Raw genomic sequence first — 22893 nt, forward strand, 5'->3', positions numbered from 1 at the left:
TTTCTATGGCTGAGAGAGCGGAAGATAATATTCCTTCCACAAGTTCAAATAACAAATATAAAAATGGGCAAAAAAGAACAATAATTACCCCTGTAATTATTAGGTGAACAATTTTCTCAGACATTTTAGGAGAACTGTTCGAAACTGTAGGAGAGGTTTTTGAAAAGATTTCTATCTATGATGTTCCTATCACTAACAGTCTGCAAATAAATTTATAATGTGCATTTAAATAAGCAAGCATATTGTGGCGCTCACATTCTTGTGCTCATTCTGGAGTTCATTAACTTTCCAGACAACACCCAGCTAGCGGGAATTGCTAACACTTTGTAAAATAGACTCAAGGTTGAGAAGGATCTTGATTGACTTGAGCATTGAGTCCTATTCCATAAGATGAAGTTCAGTGGTGAGAAAAATAAGGTCCTACACTTAGGCAGGAAAAACCAAATGCACAGGTACAGAATACTCAGTGTCTGGAGAATAATCTAGGTGTCGTAGTGAATCACCACTTAAGAATGAGCCAGCAGCTACCACAAAAGCCAATGCAATCTTAGGCTGCATCCACAGAGGGATAGCATCAAGATCAAGGGAAATGAGAGAATTGCTCTAAACTGTACTAGTGAGGCCACACTTGGAATATTGCATCCTGTTCTGGTCACCATGATACAAAATGAACCTGGAGCCCTAGAGAGAATGCAGAGAAGAGTAACAAAGGTTATAAGGGGCCTAGAGGCTAAATGATATGATAAATGGTTAAGAGAACTAGGTGTGTCTAGCCTAACAAAGATTAGGGGTGATATGATAGCTGTCTTCCAGTAATTTCTGTTTTGTGGTTGTGCTATGATAATGACGCACAACCACAAAACAGAAACCTAACTACAGCTGCAACATCAGCCACTTTAAACCCCTCCAAACCACACAATAAGCAAACTGACACCCACTATAAAAACATGGCACCACCACAAACACGAAGCCGAACAAAAGCAGCACAACTCACCAGCTCAGGTCTAAGGCTGGCAGCTGAGACCAGCCCATCCACTCAAAACACACCCCCACCCAATCAGAACACACCCACCATTCAAAACACACTCCCACCCAATCAGAACACACCTAATCCCCCACCCAATCAGAGCACACCTCCACCCACAGAACACACCCCCTCTGGCAGTTTAAAAAAGAGGAACAAACAGCCACTACCACATGCTTCTCCCAGAAGAAGGAAGCTGAAGCCACCAGCCTGAGGATGACGGATGGGATTCCGTCGAAACGTTGCTCCTACACCTTCAACTCTGCACAGGAAAAAGCCCGAATGACCAAAGATCCATATATATATATATATATATATATATATATATATATATATATATATATATATATATATATACACACATACACACACACACATATATACACATACCGTATTTTCCGGCGTATAAGACGACTGGGCGTATAAGACGACCCCCTACTTTTCCTGTTAAATTATAGGGTTTGGGCTATACTCGCCGTATAAGACTACCCCACTGCATACAAAGTCTGCTTGGATTGGGTGGGTCAGCTCTCTCTCCCTCCCTGCCTGCCCGGCCCTCCCTGTCTCCAAGACGCAATTTTTTTAAAAAAGATCCCATTTATATCCCGCCCTTCTCCGAAGACTCAGGGCAGCTTACAATCTAAAGCACAAATAAATGTACTTAGCAATGTACACAGTACACTTCCGGCGTCCAGAGCCTGCCTGCGTTTCTTTAACCGCCACATGCTTCCGACTCTCGACAACTTCAGCGTTGTAAACCTTGCTGCTGTTAGTATCCTGGGTGACTCTTCTCCAAACCCCCTCTACCCCATCCTGGGTGAAAACGCTAACGTGCTCCCAGTGTGTGCCTATCCCTCTCCAACCAACTGCCCCCCCATCCGTATCTGGCTCCAGCGGGCTCGTCCACACGTCCCAGGGCCGCCGTCCAGCAGTCCCTGGCTCCGGTACATCTGACACCGATGGAAAACAGCCGGCCCTTGCCTCCAGCGCGCAGGCTATAGCATGCAGTCCCGGCACAGGTCCGTCGGCCGGCAAGGGAACAGCTAGCATGTTTTGTAGTGCCCAGGCTCCCTGTACGGTAAGGCAGACTGGGCTGTCCTCCTGAGTGCCTGCGGGGTCCTCAGCAAAGCCCTGCGATGCAGGCGCGTGCAAACGCCATGAAGCAGCTGGTCGTCGGGTTTGCAGAGCCAGGAACCGACGATCAGCTGATAGTTGGGCTTGCTGATTACGGTCGACCTCCTCCCTTTTTTGTCGGAGCGCCGGGTCATGGAGCGAGCTGTGTGCAGTGGGGAGGGGGTGAGTAGGTGAAGCAGGGCTTGTTTTTGGAATGAGACCCCCTGCGTAGTGTTGGGCCCGCAAGGCTCGACAACAGACAGCAATTTTGTGATTCTCTGCCCCTTCCTCCCCCCCTATCAATGAGCTGCCAAGGTTGCCTGCGTGTGTGTATGTGTGGAGGGGTGTTGCCTCTGGTTTTTCCTGTAACATCGGACAATAAAACCGCCCCTAACCCTAACACCCAGCATATAAGACGACCCCCGACTTTTGAGAAGGCTTTCATGGGTTAAAAAGTCATCTTATACGCCGGAAAATACGGTGTGTGTATATATATATATATATATATATATATATATATATATATATATATATATATATATATATATATATATATATGTGTGTGTGTGTGTGTGTGTGTGTGTGTGTGTGTGTGTGTGTGTGTACACATATACATATATATATACATATACATATATATATATAGACACATACACATACACATACACATACACACACACACACACACACACACACACACATATATATATATATATATATATATATGAAATGCATTCAAATAAACAATATAGTTAATATGAATAAAATAAAAGGAAGATACAAACAAAAAAGAGATAGAAAAAAGACAAATAAAAGAACAGAAAACATGAAAAAAAATATGAAGTGACTTCTGATCTTCCTCTCAACAGTTATACATACAACTGTAATCAAACCTCTCTCTAAGAATACGTATAATTTTTAAGAATACGTGTTTTTAAGAGTTTTGGGATGATATGTATGGTAACAGAATGTTCAATTTGGAATTAATGGAATTATTAATTTTATAATTTTTAAGAATACGTGTTTTTAAGAGTTTTGGGATGATATGTATGGTAACAGAATGTTCAATTTGGAATTAATGGACTGTCAGAATCCATCTATATCATATTCATAAATGGAATGTTTCAAACATTATCCCATGGATTCTGTCATCTCCCGAAGAGAAGAGGATAGAGGTGTATTGAACGGGCAATAGGCATTTCAAAGGAAAGGAGAAGCCTTTTGAACTGGGGAAACAAAAGGGGGGGTTAGCATTTGGGTTTTGTCAGCAATAAACAAAAGGGTCCTAACTTCCTCTTTCCCACGAGATGGATGATACGATAATTTGTGTAAGAACTATCTATTATAGCCTATTTTGGCTAGAGAGGTTAATAGGGATAGGTGCTTGTGATGTGTAAGTGAGAATATGTCTAGGTAATAGTGAATTGTGGAAGAACATAGATGGGAATGATGCTAGTTTTCTTTTATTTTAGTTCTTTATACATATTTAGTATTGTTAAGGATTGGTTTACTCTATATAAGCTAGAGAGTGATGGATTTTAGAGTTTATAATTGTTAGTATATGATTGTTTATGATTGCTTTTTAGATATATACCTTGTATTTTGCTCTGGGAAGTCGGGGGGGGGAGGGGGGGAGGAGGGGAAGTAGAGGGGTGGGAGGGAAGAGGGAGAGGGGGAGGGGGGGAGATAGGGGGGAGGTAGGGAGGGGAGGAGGGAGGGGGAAGGGGGGTCTTTCAAAGGAAAATTGTATTTTAAAACTTTTCAATAAAAAAAAAAAAAAAAAAAGAATACGTATAATTCCATTCTTTTTATATAATATTATTTCTAATCATCAAAACTAGTCTAGGGAAAAGAAAGACTAAGGGTGACATGATAACACTGTTCCAATATTTGTGGGGCTGCCACGAAGAAGAGGGGAGCTCAGCCTGTTTTCCAAAGCACCAGTAGACAAGAAGCAATGGTTGGAAAATAACTGTATATCTAAGTAAGAAATACAGTATATGAACAGGATTTGTGAAACCTATTTATTCATTAAATCTGTATAGCTGCCCATCTCACAAGTCTGACTTTGGAGCTTGTAATAATTAAAAAATAACACAAACAGTAAAAAAATAAACCCAAGAGCACACTGTACAACTATCTTTAAACCATGATTATTATTATTATTATTATTATTATTATTATTATTATTATTATTATTATTATTATTATTATTAAAAAAACAGCTGTTGAATATAAATTATATAGCCATTTAACGTAGCCATTGCTAAGATTCATCATTACTGACAGACCTTCAAGCATGACGGCTCAGCTATATTTTAAGGCCAGAAACATAGGGTCCAATCCAGGTTTCTGGGAAATATATTCCTTGCAGCCATTTTTCTGCCTACAACTAACTGCTGGGAAGATTCAAAGAAAAAAAAAGCTCTGTAGCAAAATCCTCCTCTATTTAGTTTCAACGGGGAGGGGGAGAGATGCATTTGCACAGAGATTTGGAGTAGATGATTCCACCTGCTTCCTTTCTAGAAGAAAATAAGATGCATTTCTATGGGCACTCTGATCAAATAAACGTGTCTAAAAGGTTGTCTTGCTATTGAGGTATTCATAACATTGAAAGAATGGTTGGTGCCATTTATATCAATCTTTCTGATTTAGAGATGGTTCATTTTAATAACCTGTTCTGAAATAAGTTTTGTTCTGAAATAGGACTTTTAGTCATTATGAAAACGAAACTTTCTCTTCTAATGCAGAGAGAATTGCTCGTTATTTGGGTTGAGGTTAAAAAAGTCCGTCAGAGTTTGAAATCTATTCTGTGAAATAATATGTCACTTTGAGGACAACAATATTTTAATCTCAGAAAGTTAGCTGCAGGAGTCAGATAAGATTCATTATGCTAAAGGCAAATACTAAAAGACCCAAGACCCTCGCCGCGTCATGTGACGGGTCGTGACATATCGCAACTTTTTTTGCATTGCCGGAGCTAGGGTGGGCGCGGCCTCCGTATGATATAACCAGCCCGCAGGCCGGCAGTTTAACACCCCTGCCCTAGGGCCTAGAGCACTGATTTCTATTATATAAACACAGTGCTTTTTTTGTAAAAGAAAAAGGTGCCGGAACTCACACATGTCATACAACCCACCTTGCCTATCCTACAAGGTTCCATCCAAAAAAGGTGCCGGAACTCCATTCTGAGCATTCTATGAGAAAAAAAGCCCTGTATAAACATCTGTCATTTTGTATTTCTTCAAATGTACGTATAATTGCTGGAAGTTATATTTCACATATGAAAGCCAATTCATTTCTGTTCAAACTTGCATCCATTTCAGAAAACCAAGATCCATTAAATTTATTCAGTCATTACTTTCATTCATTTCCTATTTGAGTCAAATCTTGCTCCAAAATCAACATTTGCTTAAACAAAAAAATGGCTAATAATTGACTATAGAAAGAATTTGAACAACAAATTTATCCTATAAGAATCATGCCTCCAAAGTTCATAATTTCTTGGTCTTTGTGTAAGAACACCCGTTTGGTTTGGGCACTCCAAAAACAGCAATTATTTTTTTAAATAATTCTACAGGACAACAGCAAAAAAAAAAACCCCTCCAGATGTTAATAGGCTCAAGTCCAAACAGTTTGGTGAATTATGCAGAGAAATAGAAAACATCTGTGGGCCACAGCTCCTACCCTTGCTCTAGAAGGGTGACTCTAGATTGGAAATCTGCAGAGCGGAAAAAGAAAGGGGGAGCAGCTTTGTTGTAGGAGATACCTTCAGAGTTTCTCAAGGGAATTTTATACCAATGTCTCAGTATGCATGGAACAGTATAACATTCCAAGAGCTAAAGAGTTACAATAAATGAGTTACAATAGTTTAAGATAGGTTGATTTTCTTTTCAGTTATATTTAGTGCTAGAATCAGAGAAAGTGCAACCGTATAGGGATGGAGCATATAGCGAGAAGGCAAGCGATTTTTTTCCAAGCAGTCCCCAAGCCTTTTTTTCAATCTTCTTGTTCCTGAAGAATTTAAATTAACCAAGAGCTTGAACATGGAAATAGTTTCATTTTATCCCACTTTATCCCTATTTTATAATATTTGGATTGGGTTCAAAATGTTTTTTAAAAACCATCTGTCAGGCCCCTCAGATCCCGATTGGGATGCTGCCATTCTGTTGGTAGAGGGGAACTTTTGAGCTCTCTGTGAAGTGTTTCTTTCACTTTGTTCTTCTGCTACTTTGATGTATCTTTGAGGTGTGAACGGGATGTGGGGAGATGAGCCTGGGGCCATTTGCCTTATCTCTACTCTGGTGAGAAGAAGATGCAATGCCTGGGAACAGCGCTTTATTGCTTTCCCAGCCTCCAGTTCCCATAACAGCACCTTTGGATTGGCTGGACATGGACTGGGCAGTTGGGAGGGGTTTTAAGAAAGGGGTTAGTGTAACATTTTTGCATGGGAATATTCAGATCTTGCTTTGTCTCTCTGCTTTCACTATCTCTCAATAAAAGTTCCTTTTCTTGGGAGAACTAGCTGAGGCAGGACCTTACACCATCCTCTTAATCATCTACTAAAAATTAACTGAATAAATATGTTAGGCTGGTGAAGTTAAGTAATTTCCTCAGAAGGAAGGAAATGAAAATATAATAAATGTCTAAGAAGTTGTAAATCCTTTTTATTACTTTTGATTACATTTGTCAAATACAATTAAACATTTGTTCACTATTTTGTCTTATATGTTTTTCTTGTTATTTGGATTTTCAAACTCAGGGTATTTAGTGTTAGAAAAATGAAATAGTTAAAAAGATAGAATTTTGAAAAATTACTAGAAATTTACAGTGATACAAAGGAATTACAATATTTATCTTGCATCTGTACAAATTACTATAGTTATACACGAGAACATCTTGAAGCAGTAAAGTACTAAAAATAGATAGAACCAAGATTGCATCTTACTTTAACAGCTCTATACATTTAGTGTTCAAGCGTCTAACAACAATGCACTCTAATGATATGTTAAAGTTTACTTTCTCTTTGGGTGTTATTACATAAAGACATGGTTCTGCAGTGTGCTTCCCCTATGCAAAAATATCAGATTATGGTATTGGTATTATGCAAAACCAGATGCAAAGGGTAGCAGGAGGCCTGATTAACACAGGAAACCTTAGCACAGGCTGCTGAGAAATCCAGCATCTCTATCAGCAGCAATTTCCCATACAGACCCACTGGGTTACATTGAAGCTGGTAGGATCTCATGTTCTCTTCAGATTTTAAAGAGTCCCCAGTACGTAAGAATACAATCAATATGTGTCAGTCCTGCATTAATGTCCAAGTACAAGTTTACCCCATTTTTCAAGAAATAAGGCCCCCCCATAAGTATAGAAGCATGGGGAGCATCGACCCCTTTGAGAAGGCTGAGAGGGACGTGGCTGGAATTTGCCTTCAGCTGAACACTGAACGAATCTTCAAAAGAATCTTCCTCTGTATGGGCCACATAAATATAGACAAAATACATGCCAGTTTCCAGGATTTCCAGTCCATAGTTATCAGCATCCACTTGCACCGCTGAATCATCAAAGTTGTGTTCCCATTTCCAGATGACAGATGTTTGAGTTGCTGAAAAAGTGACTGGTGCTTTCATGCATAAGTAGGATCTGGGTTTGGGGAATCAAAAAGAAAATGCAAAAATATTTATTTATATGCAGCAAAATATTTCAGTATACCATCAATTCCTGACAGAGGTGCTCTATTTCAGGGTCCTGTTCAACCATGGTGCCAACAGAATACTCTGCACCTCACCTCTCTTTTATTTTTTTAGTTAACTGACACTCAAGCATCTTTCCCAATTTACTTTTGGGAAAGTTCATAAGTTTTCTACTTCTGCACACCATCAGAAGCTTCACTCTGTGCATATACTGTAGACAAAAATAAATAGAACTATTTAGTTCCAATGAACTCCTGCGTCAATTTACTGAGAATTCAGGCAGAGGTTTGGGAGAGAGAGGGGGGGAAATTAATAATATGGATTTTAGTGGTAAGAATCTTTTGTGGGATTACAAGTAGTCCTTGACTTACAACTGCAATTGAGCTCACAATTTTTGTCATACATTGTGATGATCATTAAGTGGGTGATCACATCACGGGTGACCCTGCGCAAGTTTTAAGACTTTTTTTGCAGCAGTCATTAAGTGAACATGGTGGTCATAAAGTGAATGCTGCAATCATTAAGTAAATGCCATGGTTGTTAAGCAACTTCATTGTTCACTACGGGGTATTTTTTTACCAGAAGCCAGAATGCCAGTTTCCGGCAAACATGTTTTAAACTGGAATCATCTGACCACAGGATGCTGCAAACAGCCACAAATGTGGGTTGGTTGCTGAGCATCCAAAATGTAATTGCATGACCACAGAGAGAGCCTGGTTGTCAGAACCTTCAATACGGGCTGTAATAGCCTTTTTTTGGAGGGGGGACTGTTGCAATTTAGAATGATCACTAAGTTCATAAGTCAAGGACTATTAGAGTTTTACAGCTTTCCAGTGCAAAAACAAGCCCCCAAAATAAGCACACATTCAAAATGAGCAGGAGGCAGTTTAGAAAAACTTTTATCTATAAAATGTATATAAACATAATACATACAGTTTCACTCAGCACTGGGGAACATCAACATCTCTTAACTTGGAGATCAGAAAAAACAACACAGAGAAGACTAAGACACGCCCAGACCTAGGCTGGATCACACGCCTCACACAGCCAATACTGTGTTTTAATCAAAAACAGTTCTCATTGGCTGGTTTGTTGCTATGGCTATTCCAGTTCATAAAATTTCTTACACAGCGACACTCCTCCCTTTATGACTGGAATAGACATAAAACCAAATAATTTAATACTCTTCCCATGGTGTACTCCACCCAATGGCTTGGTCTTTACATCTGCCAGATTGTCATCTGAAGAGCAATGATGCAAGCGAATTAGTTTATTTTTGATGGCTTCTCTGACATTACAATACTTAATGTCCACATGCTTGCTTCTACTTTTCACTCTGTCACCTGTTGCCATTTTAATGCAAGCAGCATTATCTTCAAATACTGTTACAATTTCTTTAACTTCTATACTTAAATCCTTTAAGAGCTGTACATATCAGGTTACCTCTGAACAAAGTTCAGACAGAGCAATAAATTCTGCCTCTGCAGTAGAATAGCTACAGTTGTAGCTACAGTCCCTCCAAATAATACCACAAACCCAGAATTGGACTTTCTGGTTTGCACATTATTGGCATAATCACTGTCAACATAACATTTTAACTTTAACTCTTCAGAGACTTGTATTTGAGGACCCAAATTTCACATTCCCTTCAAATACCTGAGAATTCTCTTCACACCCATCCAATGCAACTGCATTGGTGCGGCAGTAAAGTGACTTAAGATGCTTACTGCAAAAGCTATGTCTATGATCAAATGGAAAATTGAAGAAAAAGAGAGGTTGACACAGCCTTCTCTAATTTCCCTTGTAGAGAATCCAATTATTATGAGAAAATGGGGGATTTGTGGAATTCAGAGAGGATAGTTTGTGTGTATGGCCAAGCAACCTGGGCAGAGGATGGCACCTATGGTTACAGAACACCAATCTATATGATAAACCGTATAATTAGGCTGCAGGCTGTTGTGGATCTGGCAAGGCAACGCCTAGATAAAGCCTTAAACTTGTTAGCTGTAACTGCTGATAAACTCCAGACAGCAGTCTATCAAAACCGATTGGCTTTAGATTACCTATTGGCAAAAGAAGGTGGAGTGTGTGGAAAATTTAATCTTTCAAATTGTTGTCTTCAAATTGATGAAACTGGACAGGTAATCAAACAATTAACCACTGAAATGAGGCAATTGACACATAATGCAGATCAAACCTGGAAGGGTTTTAATTTCCAAGAGATTTTCAGTGGATAGTTTCCCAAAATTCCAGGGTTACAAGCAATCGTGGCTCTCGTAGGACTGATAGCTGCAGGATGTGTGCTGATTCCTTGTATCTTGCCTATTTTTATAAGAACTATATCCAATAGCTTAGCTTTACTTGCTGAAAGAAAAGCTACTGCACAGGTAATGGCAATGTGAGAATATGAAAAGTTACAAACCAAAGAAGACCTCTGTTGAGACTCATCGTCACAAGTTGAGATAAGTCTCAAAAGGGGGGAATAAAGAGGAAATGTATTAAAAGTCATTGTGTCAGCAAACGTAGTCTTGTCCTTAAGGCAGATGTTGATCAAGGTAGCCATAATCCTGTTAGCGTAACTACACGTAAAGGTAAAGGTAAAGGTTCCCCCGCACATGCGTGCTAGTCTTTTCCAACTCTAGGGGCCGGTGCTCATCTCCGTTTCAAAGCCAAAGAGCCAGCGCTTGTCCGAGGACGTCTCCGTGGTCATGTGGCCGGCATGACTAGACGCCAAAGGCGCACGGAACGCTGTTACCTTCCCACTGTAGTGGTCCCTATTTTTCTACTTGCATTTTTACGTGCTTTCGAACTGCTAGGTTGGCAGAAGCTGGGACGAGTAACAGGCGCTCACTCTGTTACGCGGCACTTGGGATTCGACCCACCAAACTGCCGACCTTCTGATCGACAAGCTCAGCGTCCTAACCCACTGAGCCATCGCGTCCCTTACACGTACTACACATACTCCCCGGTAATTGTCTTCTGCAATTTTCTTCTGTAAACTGACTTCGGATAAGAATGTGTAGAATATTAACCACATAAGTAACAATGTATAACAATGTATAACAATGTATAACTAGGAATTAGAGGTGTATAAATATGTCTGTTCATGAGCCCTTCGGGGTTCAGACACTTTGCTTTGTTTAGCCATCTGAACCTGCGCAATAAACCTTTCCTTTCCTGAAGAGCTGGCATGAGTCTCTTCTTTCTACAACACTAAGACACGCCCAGACCTAGGCTGGATCACATGCCTCACACAGCCAATACTATGTCTTAATCAAAAACAATTCTCATTCGCTGGTTTGTTGCTATAGCTATTCCAGTTCATAAAATTTCTTACACAGCAACAAGGACTTATGTATACACTATTGTGTGAAATAGGCATAGTAAGTGCTTTCAGTGGAATGAATAAATACTAATCAGAACAGTACTTGGCTATTATTTGTATTCTATAATGGAGTAAAATAATTTTTAAAAAACATGTCTTGGTTCACACAAACATACACAATGTGTGAGGGACAAGTATAACAAAAGATTACAAGGCTTACAAGGAGGGCAACCAGAAGCCAATGCAGCTCGCAGAGTAGAGGTGTTACATGGGAGTATCGGGAAACCCCCATCACAACCCGCGTGGCTGCATTCTGCACCAGCTGAAGCCTCAGAGTGGTCCTCAAGGGCAGCCCCATGTAGAGAGCGTTGCAGTAGTCCAATCGGGAGGTCACGAGCGCATGAGTGACTGTGCGCAGGGCATCTCAGTCCAGGTAGAGCCGCAACTGGTGTACCAGGCGAACCTGGGCAAAGGCCCCCCTGGTCACAGCTCCTATATGATCTTTTGATTTTTGGAATCAAAATATGGTAGCTCTAACTCAGGCATGTCAAACTGCCAGCCCGTGGGCCGGATGCGTCATGCTGAAACCACGCCCACCCCATTGCTGGCAATGGGGGAAAAGTCCTGATACGTCACGCAATGTCATGTGATGTCACAAGCTTAAGTACTTGACAAAGAATGTGTGGTATAGTGTGAAAAGCAGCCTCTTTCTGCAAGTTTGAGGTACTTCTTAGTAGAATGGGAGATGGAGGTAGAAGTCATTGATTCCATTCTCCTTTTCCTGGCTTACAAATATGGGGTGTATTAGTTGTTAGTCATCAATTGGTTGGAACTGGAAATAATTTGGCACGCAACATAATGGCACAGTAGGAATAAGAAATATTTGGAATTACAACGAACTTTATTTTAATAAACTAATTGGGGCTGGGGCTGCAGGAGAACTCTGAAAAGGTGGGTTGTGCTGACAAATAACAAATGCATTCAAAACTCTTCCTCATGAGAAGTAAGAGTTTGGGCCTGTCACTCTCTCTCAGATTAGGAATGACAAATAAATTTCAAAAATCTTGCCAAGAAAAATGGCAGGAGTTGTTTAAGCTGTTGCTGGGTGTTAAGACTGACTCAAAGGCACATATATTTAACACAGACAAATTTCTGGAGTTCAATTTATATTTTTAGCTGACAAATGTTTCTGATAGTATATCAGCTACAATTAAGTAATGAGTAGAACTGGCTATTAGTTGTAAATTTCCTTTTTTTTAAATCTTAAAATACAGAACAGCAAACTTTCAGGCATGCACCCAGCAGTTATATCTAGCTATTAGGTCTGCAACTGAAAGCTGTGTTAAACTTGGGAATCTCTGATCTTTATTATTCTGGTTAGCCACTGGCAGAGGCTATAAGATTAAAAGAGATAGTTACTTATAGCAAACAGGATGTGGAATTAAGGGGATCTTGAATATTATTTTTTAAGTTTTTTTCTTGCTCTAAGGAATAAAACATGAATGTCACACACTGCTGAGAGGATTCTGATTTAAAATATAAGGAAAAAAATTCTTCCCCCCCCCCAAAAAGGAACTGCTCTAGATCAGAGAATGTGAAACTTTTAACTCCATATGAAATCTGGATTTTTTTTATCTGTTTGCAACGTAGTATTTTCCTACTTTTTTGTCTCTCAAGAAGCCGAAGTAGAAAATAGATGTGTATCTTGATATTGCAGAAATTTAGATTGTAATATAAGTTCTATGAACCAAAAAGAATTTCTCACACTCTGCAGATAAGGTTTTAGTGTCATTTCCTCACAATATAAAAGCTTCAATCACTCTAAGCCTTGTTTTGTGAAGTGGGGTATCAAAACGTCTGAGAAATAAATAAAAGCTTTCAGGAGTAAACTGAAAGCAGAGACAGGTACTCACAAAAACCATGAACCCAACATGTCTGTAAAGAAAAATGAAACATGTCATTGCATTGTATCTATTCAGACATTGGATTTGTATGTCAGCCTTAAAGCCCTAACTTTCATTAAGAGAGTTGATATAATGCTAAGATCATGTTTCACTACTCTGAAAACATATGTGAAGTGGCTCCTTTATACTTAACTGTGGATATTATAGGATATCATTATTAAAAAATATTCTTTGGTATAAGTTCATAAAAGTGAGCATGCTTATGCACATTACAAGAATGAGTTTGGCTAATCAGAATATCTCCAAAATTACAGCCCTTTCTTTCTCCATTCCATTATAATTAAGCAGAGAACACCACTATGTGGTGATTATCTGGAATGAGACCCCATTGTTTTAGGCATACCAAGGAACTCTTTAGCTTCATAACAACAAAGCTGCCAAAGCTGAGTTGAGGGTGTTACATTGCCTTGGAGTATTATCAAGGATGGAAGTGGGCAACTAGAAGCAAATAAAGTTATAATCAATAGCCAGCATGGGTTTGTCAAAAACAGATCGTGCCAAAGCAATCTTATTTCATTCTTTGATAAAGTGACTAAATTAGTAGACCAGCGAAACGCTGGGGACATAGTATACTTAGATTTCAGTAAGGCATTTCACAAAGTAGACCACAACCTGCTGCTTAGTAAGGTAGAAAAAAGTGGGATAAACAACATCACCACCACATGGATCTATAGCTGGCTGACAAACTGTACTCAGAGAGTAGTCCTCAATGGTACTACAACCACATGGAGAGAAGTAAGCAGTGGGGTGCCACAAGGCTCCATTTTAGGTCCAGCACTCTTCAATATTGCCAGGGCCCACTTCAAAATCTCATCCCAAAGAAGTAGAACTGGTGGAAACAGTTTCTTCCAAAAGGATCTTTTATTAGGAGAAATTGATAGCAGACAGAACCTGAGGATTTCCCACGCAGATCAATAGGTTAAAACGTCCCAAGCAAACCCCCATCCCATAGTACGTCCAGTCAGTTCAAATAGGCCAATCCCCAGGTGTTAAGTCCTTCATAGGAATAGGGAGATAACATCAGGCCGTCTCCGGCTGTTGCAGCAATGTTTAAGCCAGGGCTTTTCAACCTTTTCACCCATTGTACCACTTTTAGGATAAGGCAATACCCGAGTACCACCAGTCGCCCAGAAAGTTGTCAAAAACTTGACCAAAAAAAAAAAAAGGAAAAAAATGATAAAGTTCAGGTAGTCCTTGACTTACAACAGTTCTCTTAGTGACTGTTCGAAGTTACCACGGCACTGAAAAAAGTGACTTATGACCATTTTTCACACTTATGACTGTTGCAGTATCCCCAGGGTCACGTGATTTACATTCGGATGCTTGGCAACTGATTCATACTTATAACATGCAGTGTCCCAGGGTCATGTGATCAACTTTTGCAACTTTTTGACAAGCAAAGTCAGTGGCTGGGGGGGGGGGCATGGCCAGCTCATCACTCAGGTTGCGGGCTGCCTGTGTGTGTGGGGGGGGTAAATACGTGGGTGTCTGGTGGAGGGGGTGGGACTGGGGTGAGTGCCTTCCTTCCCTCCCTCTCTCCCATTGTCCCTACATTTCTTTTCTTCCTTTCTTCCTTCCCTCCCTCTTTGTCCCTTCCTTTCTTCCTTCCTTCCCTCTTTGTCCCTTCCTTCCTTCCCTCCCATTGTCCCTACCTTTCCTCTTTCCTTCCTTCCTTCCTTCCTTCCTTCCCTCCCTCTTTGTCCCTTCCTTCCTTCCCTCCCATTGTCCCTACCTTTCCTCTTTCCTTCCTTCCTTCCTTCCTTCCTTCCTTCCTTCCTTCCTTCCTTCCTTCCCTCCCTCTTTGTCCCTTCCTTCCTTCCCTCCCATTGTCCCTACCTTTCCTCTTTCCTTCCTTCCTTCCTTCCTTCCTTCCCTCCCTCTTTGTCCCTTCCTTCCTTCCCTCCCATTGTCCCTACCTTTCCTCTTTCCTTCCTTCCTTCCTTCCTTCCTTCCTTCCTTCCTTCCTTCCTTCCTTCCCTCCCTCTTTGTCCCTTCCTTCCTTCCCTCCCATTGTCCCTACCTTTCCTCTTTCCTTCCTTCCTTCCTTCCTTCCTTCCTTCCTTCCTTCCCTCTTTGTCCCTTCCTTCGTTCCCTCCCATTGTCCCTACCTTTTCTCTTTCCTTCCTTCCTTCCTTCCTTCCCTCCTTCCTTCCTTCCTTCCTTCCTTCCCTCTTTGTCCCTTCCTTCCTTCCCTCCCATTGTCCCTACCTTTCCTCTTTCCTTCCTTCCTTCCTTCCTTCCTTCCTTCCTTCCTTCCTTCCTTCCTTCCCTCCCTCTTTGTCCCTTCCTTCCTTCCCTCCCATTGTCCCTACCTTTCCTCTTTCCTTCCTTCCTTCCTTCCTTCCCTCCCTCTTTGTCCCTTCCTTCCTTCCCTCCCATTGTCCCTACCTTTCCTCTTTCCTTCCTTCCTTCCTTCCTTCCTTCCCTCCCTCTTTGTCCCTTCCTTCCTTCCCATTGTCCCTACCTTTTCTCTTTCCTTCCTTCCTTCCTTCCTTCCTTCCTTCCTTCCTTCCTTCCTTCCTTCCCTCTTTGTCCCTTCCTTCCTTCCCTCCCATTGTCCCTACCTTTCCTCTTTCCTTCCTTCCTTCCTTCCTTCCTTCCCTCCCTCTTTGTCCCTTCCTTCCTTCCCTCCCATTGTCCCTACCTTTCCTCTTTCCTTCCTTCCTTCCTTCCTTCCTTCCTTCCTTCCCTCCCTCTTTGTCCCTTCCTTCCTTCCCTCCCATTGTCCCTACCTTTTCTCTTTCCTTCCTTCCTTCCTTCCTTCCCTCTTTGTCCCTTCCTTCCTTCCCTCCCATTGTCCCTACCTTTCCTCTTTCCTTCCTTCCTTCCTTCCTTCCTTCCTTCCTTCCTTCCTTCCTTCCCTCCCTCTTTGTCCCTTCCTTCCTTCCCTCCCATTGTCCCTACCTTTCCTCTTTCCTTCCTTCCTTCCTTCCTTCCTTCCTTCCTTCCTTCCTTCCTTCCCTCCCTCTTTGTCCCTTCCTTCCCTCCCATTGTCCCTACCTTTCCTCTTTCCTTCCTTCCTTCCTTCCTTCCTTCCTTCCTTCCTTCCTTCCTTCCCTCCCTCTTTGTCCCTTCCTTCCTTCCCTCCCATTGTCCCTACCTTTCCTCTTTCCTTCCTTCCTTCCTTCCTTCCTTCCCTCTTTGTCCCTTCCTTCCTTCCCTCCCATTGTCCCTACCTTTTCTCTTTCCTTCCTTCCTTCCTTCCTTCCTTCCTTCCTTCCTTCCTTCCTTCCTTCCCTCTTTGTCCCTTCCTTCCTTCCCTCCCATTGTCCCTACCTTTCCTCTTTCCTTCCTTCCTTCCTTCCTTCCTTCCTTCCCTCCCTCTTTGTCCCTTCCTTCCTTCCCTCCCATTGTCCCTACCTTTCCTCCTTCCTTCCTTCCTTCCTTCCTTCCTTCCTTCCCTCCCTCTTTGTCCCTTCCTTCCTTCCCTCCCATTGTCCCTACCTTTCCTCTTTCCTTCCTTCCTTCCTTCCTTCCTTCCCTCCCTGTTTGTCCCTTCCTTCCTTCCCTCCCATTGTCCCTACCTTTCCTCTTTCCTTCCTTCCTTCCTTCCTTCCTTCCTTCCTTCCTTCCTTCCTTCCCTCCCTCTTTGTCCCTTCCTTCCTTCCCTCCCATTGTCCCTACCTTTCCTCTTTCCTTCCTTCCTTCCTTCCTTCCTTCCCTCTTTGTCCCTTCCTTCCTTCCCTCCCATTGTCCCTACCTTTCCTCTTTCCTTCCTTCCTTCCTTCCTTCCCTCCCTCTCTGTCCCTTCCTTCCTTCCCTCCCATTGTCCCTACCTTTCCTCTTTCCTTCCTTCCTTCCTTCCTTCCTTCCTTCCTTCCTTCTTTGTCCCTTCCTTCCTTCCCTCCCATTGTCCCTACCTTTCCTCTTTCCTTCCTTCCTTCCTTCCTTCCTTCCTTCCTTCCTTCCTTCCTTCCCTCCCTCTTTGTCCCTTCCTTCCTTCCCTCCCATTGTCCCTACCTTTCCTCTTTCCTTCCTTCCTTCCTTCCTTCCTTCCTTCCTTCCTTCCCTCCCTCTTTGTCCCTTCCTTCCTTCCCTCCCATTGTCCCTACCTTTCCTCTTTCCTTCCTTCCTTCCTTCCTTCCTTCCTTCCTTCCTTCCCTCCCTCTTTGTCCCTTCCTTCCTTCCCTCCCATTGCCCCTACCTTTCCTCTTTCCTTCCTTCCTTCCTTCCCTCTTTGTCCCTTCCTTCCTTCCCTCCCATTGTCCCTACCTTTCCTCTTTCCTTCCTTCCTTCCTTCCTTCCTTCCTTCCCTCCCTCTTTGTCCCTTCCTTCCTTCCCTCCCATTGTCCCTACCTTTCCTCTTTCCTTCCTTCCTTCCTTCCTTCCTTCCTTCCTTCCTTCCTTCCTTCCCTCTTTGTCCCTTCCTTCCTTCCCTCCCATTGTCCCTACCTTTCCTCTTTCCTTCCTTCCTTCCTTCCTTCCTTCCTTCCTTCCCTCCCTCTTTGTCCCTTCCTTCCTTCCCTCCCATTGTCCCTACCTTTCCTCTTTCCTTCCTTCCTTCCTTCCTTCCTTCCCTCCCTCTTTGTCCCTTCCTTCCTTCCCTCCCATTGTCCCTACCTTTTCTCTTTCCTTCCTTCCTTCCTTCCTTCCTTCCTTCCTTCCTTCCTTCCTTCCTTCCCTCTTTGTCCCTTTCTTCCTTCCCTCCCATTGTCCCTACCTTTCCTCTTTCCTTCCTTCCTTCCTTCCTTCCTTCCTTCCTTCCCTCCCTCTCTGTCCCTTCCTTCCTTCCCTCCCATTGTCCCTACCTTTCCTCTTTCCTTCCTTCCTTCTTTCCTTCCTTCCTTCCTTCCTTCCTTCCCTCCCTCTTTGTCCCTTCCTTCCTTCCCTCCCATTGTCCCTACCTTTCCTCTTTCCTTCCTTCCTTCCTTCCTTCCTTCCTTCCTTCCTTCCTTCCTTCCCTCCCTCTTTGTCCCTTCCTTCCTTCCCTCCCATTGCCCCTACCTTTCCTCTTTCCTTCCTTCCTTCCTTCCCTCTTTGTCCCTTCCTTCCTTCCCTCCCATTGTCCCTACCTTTCCTCCTTCCTTCCTTCCTTCCTTCCTTCCTTCCTTCCTTCCTTCCTTCCTTCCTTCCTTCCTTCCCTCCCTCTTTGTCCCTTCCTTCCTTCCCTCCCATTGTCCCTACCTTTCCTCTTTCCTTCCTTCCTTCCTTCCTTCCTTCCTTCCTTCCTTCCTTCCTTCCCTCTTTGTCCCTTCCTTCCTTCCCTCCCATTGTCCCTACCTTTCCTCTTTCCTTCCTTCCTTCCTTCCTTCCTTCCCTCCCTCTTTGTCCCTTCCTTCCTTCCCTCCCATTGTCCCTACCTTTCCTCTTTCCTTCCTTCCTTCCTTCCTTCCTTCCCTCCCTCTTTGTCCCTTCCTTCCTTCCCTCCCATTGTCCCTACCTTTTCTCTTTCCTTCCTTCCTTCCTTCCTTCCTTCCTTCCTTCCTTCCTTCCTTCCTTCCTTCCCTCTTTGTCCCTTTCTTCCTTCCCTCCCATTGTCCCTACCTTTCCTCTTTCCTTCCTTCCTTCCTTCCTTCCTTCCTTCCTTCCTTCCCTCCCTCTCTGTCCCTTCCTTCCTTCCCTCCCATTGTCCCTACCTTTCCTCTTTCCTTCCTTCCTTCCTTCCTTCCTTCCTTCCTTCCCTCTTTGTCCCTTCCTTCCTTCCCTCCCATTGTCCCTACCTTTCCTCTTTCCTTCCTTCCTTCCTTCCTTCCTTTCTTCCTTCCCTCCCTCTTTGTCCCTTCCTTCCTTCCCTCCCATTGTCCCTACCTTTCCTCTTTCCTTCCTTCCTTCCTTCCTTTCTTCCTTCCTTCCTTCCTTTCTTCCTTCCTTCCCTCCCTCTTTGTCCCTTCCTTCCTTCCCTCCCATTGTCCCTACCTTTCCTCTTTCCTTCCTTCCTTCCTTCCTTCCTTCCTTCCTTCCCTCCCTCTTTGTCCCTTGCTTCCTTCCCTCCCATTGTCCCTACCTTTCCTCTTTCCTTCCTTCCTTCCTTCCTTCCTTCCTTCCTTCCTTCCTTCCTTCCTTCCCTCTTTGTCCCTTCCTTCCTTCCCTCCCATTGTCCCTACCTTTCCTCTTTCCTTCCTTCCTTCCTTCCTTCCTTCCTTCCTTCCTTCCTTCCTTTCTTCCTTCCTTCCCTCCCTCTTTGTCCCTTCCTTCCTTCCCTCCCATTGTCCCTACCTTTCCTCTTTCCTTCCTTCCTTCCTTTCTTCCTTCCTTCCCTCCCTCTTTGTCCCTTCCTTCCTTCCCTCCCATTGTCCCTACCTTTCCTCTTTCCTTCCTTCCTTCCTTCCTTCCCTCCCTCTTTGTCCCTTGCTTCCTACCCTCCCATTGTCCCTACCTTTCCTCTTTCCTTCCTTCCTTCCTTCCTTCCTTCCTTCCCTCTTTGTCCCTTCCTTCCTTCCCTCCCATTGTCCCTACCTTTCCTCTTTCCTTCCTTCCTTCCTTCCCTCTTTGTCCCTTCCTTCCTTCCCTCCCATTGTCCCTACCTTTCCTCTTTCCTTCCTTCCTTCCTTCCTTCCTTCCTTCCTTCCCTCCCTCTTTGTCCCTTCCTTCCTTCCCTCCCATTGTCCCTACCTTTCCTCTTTCCTTCCTTCCTTCCTTCCTTCCTTCCTTCCTTCCTTCCTTCCCTCCCTCTTTGTCCCTTCCTTCCTTCCCTCCCATTGTCCCTACCTTTCCTCTTTCCTTCCTTCCTTCCTTCCTTCCTTCCTTCCTTCCTTCCCTCCCTCTTTGTCCCTTCCTTCCTTCCCTCCCATTGTCCCTACCTTTCCTCTTTCCTTCCTTCCTTCCTTCCCTCTTTGTCCCTTCCTTCCTTCCCTCCCATTGTCCCTACCTTTCCTCTTTCCTTCCTTCCTTCCTTCCTTCCTTCCTTCCTTCCTTCCTTCCTTCCTTCCCTCCCTCTTTGTCCCTTCCTTCCTTCCCTCCCATTGTCCCTACCTTTCCTCTTTCCTTCCTTCCTTCCTTCCTTCCTTCCTTCCTTCCTTCCTTCCTTCCTTCCTTCCCTCTTTGTCCCTTCCTTCCTTCCCTCCCATTGTCCCTACCTTTCCTCTTTCCTTCCTTCCTTCCTTCCTTCCTTCCCTCCCTCTTTGTCCCTTCCTTCCTTCCCTCCCATTGTCCCTACCTTTCCTCTTTCCTTCCTTCCTTCCTTCCTTCCTTCCCTCCCTCTTTGTCCCTTCCTTCCTTCCCTCCCATTGTCCCTACCTTTTCTCTTTCCTTCCTTCCTTCCTTCCTTCCTTCCTTCCTTCCTTCCTTCCCTCTTTGTCCCTTTCTTCCTTCCCTCCCATTGTCCCTACCTTTCCTCTTTCCTTCCTTCCTTCCTTCCTTCCCTCCCTCTCTGTCCCTTCCTTCCTTCCCTCCCATTGTCCCTACCTTTCCTCTTTCCTTCCTTCCTTCCTTCCTTCCTTCCTTCCTTCCCTCCCTCTTTGTCCCTTCCTTCCTTCCCTCCCATTGTCCCTACCTTTCCTCTTTCCTTCCTTCCTTCCTTCCTTCCTTCCTTCCTTCCTTCCTTCCCTCCCTCTTTGTCCCTTCCTTCCTTCCCTCCCATTGCCCCTACCTTTCCTCTTTCCTTCCTTCCTTCCTTCCCTCTTTGTCCCTTCCTTCCTTCCCTCCCATTGTCCCTACCTTTCCTCTTTCCTTCCTTCCTTCCTTCCTTCCTTCCTTCCTTCCTTCCTTCCTTCCCTCCCTCTTTGTCCCTTCCTTCCTTCCCTCCCATTGTCCCTACCTTTCCTCTTTCCTTCCTTCCTTCCTTCCTTCCTTCCTTCCTTCCTTCCTTCCCTCTTTGTCCCTTCCTTCCTTCCCTCCCATTGTCCCTACCTTTCCTCTTTCCTTCCTTCCTTCCTTCCTTCCTTCCCTCCCTCTTTGTCCCTTCCTTCCTTCCCTCCCATTGTCCCTACCTTTCCTCTTTCCTTCCTTCCTTCCTTCCTTCCTTCCCTCCCTCTTTGTCCCTTCCTTCCTTCCCTCCCATTGTCCCTACCTTTTCTCTTTCCTTCCTTCCTTCCTTCCTTCCTTCCTTCCTTCCTTCCTTCCTTCCCTCTTTGTCCCTTTCTTCCTTCCCTCCCATTGTCCCTACCTTTCCTCTTTCCTTCCTTCCTTCCTTCCTTCCTTCCTTCCTTCCTTCCTTCCCTCCCTCTCTGTCCCTTCCTTCCTTCCCTCCCATTGTCCCTACCTTTCCTCTTTCCTTCCTTCCTTCCTTCCTTCCTTCCCTCTTTGTCCCTTCCTTCCTTCCCTCCCATTGTCCCTACCTTTCCTCTTTCCTTCCTTCCTTCCTTCCTTCCTTTCTTCCTTCCCTCCCTCTTTGTCCCTTCCTTCCTTCCCTCCCATTGTCCCTACCTTTCCTCTTTCCTTCCTTCCTTCCTTCCTTTCTTCCTTCCTTCCTTCCTTTCTTCCTTCCTTCCCTCCCTCTTTGTCCCTTCCTTCCTTCCCTCCCATTGTCCCTACCTTTCCTCTTTCCTTCCTTCCTTCCTTCCTTCCTTCCTTCCTTCCTTCCCTCCCTCTTTGTCCCTTGCTTCCTTCCCTCCCATTGTCCCTACCTTTCCTCTTTCCTTCCTTCCTTCCTTCCTTCCTTCCTTCCTTCCCTCTTTGTCCCTTCCTTCCTTCCCTCCCATTGTCCCTACCTTTCCTCTTTCCTTCCTTCCTTCCTTCCTTCCTTCCTTCCTTCCTTTCTTCCTTCCTTCCCTCCCTCTTTGTCCCTTCCTTCCTTCCCTCCCATTGTCCCTACCTTTCCTCTTTCCTTCCTTCCTTCCTTTCTTCCTTCCTTCCCTCCCTCTTTGTCCCTTCCTTCCTTCCCTCCCATTGTCCCTACCTTTCCTCTTTCCTTCCTTCCTTCCTTCCTTCCCTCCCTCTTTGTCCCTTGCTTCCTACCCTCCCATTGTCCCTACCTTTCCTCTTTCCTTCCTTCCTTCCTTCCTTCCTTCCTTCCTTCCTTCCCTCTTTGTCCCTTCCTTCCTTCCCTCCCATTGTCCCTACCTTTCCTCTTTCCTTCCTTCCTTCCTTCCCTCTTTGTCCCTTCCTTCCTTCCCTCCCATTGTCCCTACCTTTCCTCTTTCCTTCCTTCCTTCCTTCCTTCCTTCCTTCCTTCCTTCCTTCCTTCCCTCCCTCTTTGTCCCTTCCTTCCTTCCCTCCCATTGTCCCTACCTTTCCTCTTTCCTTCCTTCCTTCCTTCCTTTCTTCCTTCCTTCCCTCCCTCTTTGTCCCTTCCTTCCTTCCCTCCCATTGTCCCTACCTTTCCTCTTTCCTTCCTTCCTTCCTTCCTTCCTTCCCTCCCTCTTTGTCCCTTGCTTCCTACCCTCCCATTGTCCCTACCTTTCCTCTTTCCTTCCTTCCTTCCTTCCTTCCCTCCCTCTTTGTCCCTTCCTTCCTTCCCTCCCATTGTCCCTACCTTTCCTCTTTCCTTCCTTCCTTCCTTCCTTCCTTCCTTCCTTCCTTCCTTCCTTCCTTCCTTCCTTCCTTCCCTCCCTCTTTGTCCCTTGCTTCCTTCCCTCCCATTGTCCCTACCTTTCCTCTTTCCTTCCTTCCTTCCTTCCTTTCTTCCTTCCTTCCCTCCCTCTTTGTCCCTTCCTTCCTTCCCTCCCATTGTCCCTACCTTTCCTCTTTCCTTCCTTCCTTCCTTCCTTCCCTCCCTCTTTGTCCCTTCCTTCCTTCCCTCCCATTGTCCCTACCTTTCCTCTTTCCTTCCTTCCTTCCTTCCTTTCTTCCTTCCTTCCCTCCCTCTTTGTCCCTTCCTTCCTTCCCTCCCATTGTCCCTACCTTTCCTCTTTCCTTCCTTCCTTCCTTCCTTCCCTCCCTCTTTGTCCCTTC

Source organism: Vipera ursinii (assembly GCF_947247035.1).
Source record: "Vipera ursinii genome assembly, chromosome: 3".
Classification (NCBI taxonomy): domain Eukaryota; kingdom Metazoa; phylum Chordata; class Lepidosauria; order Squamata; family Viperidae; genus Vipera; species Vipera ursinii.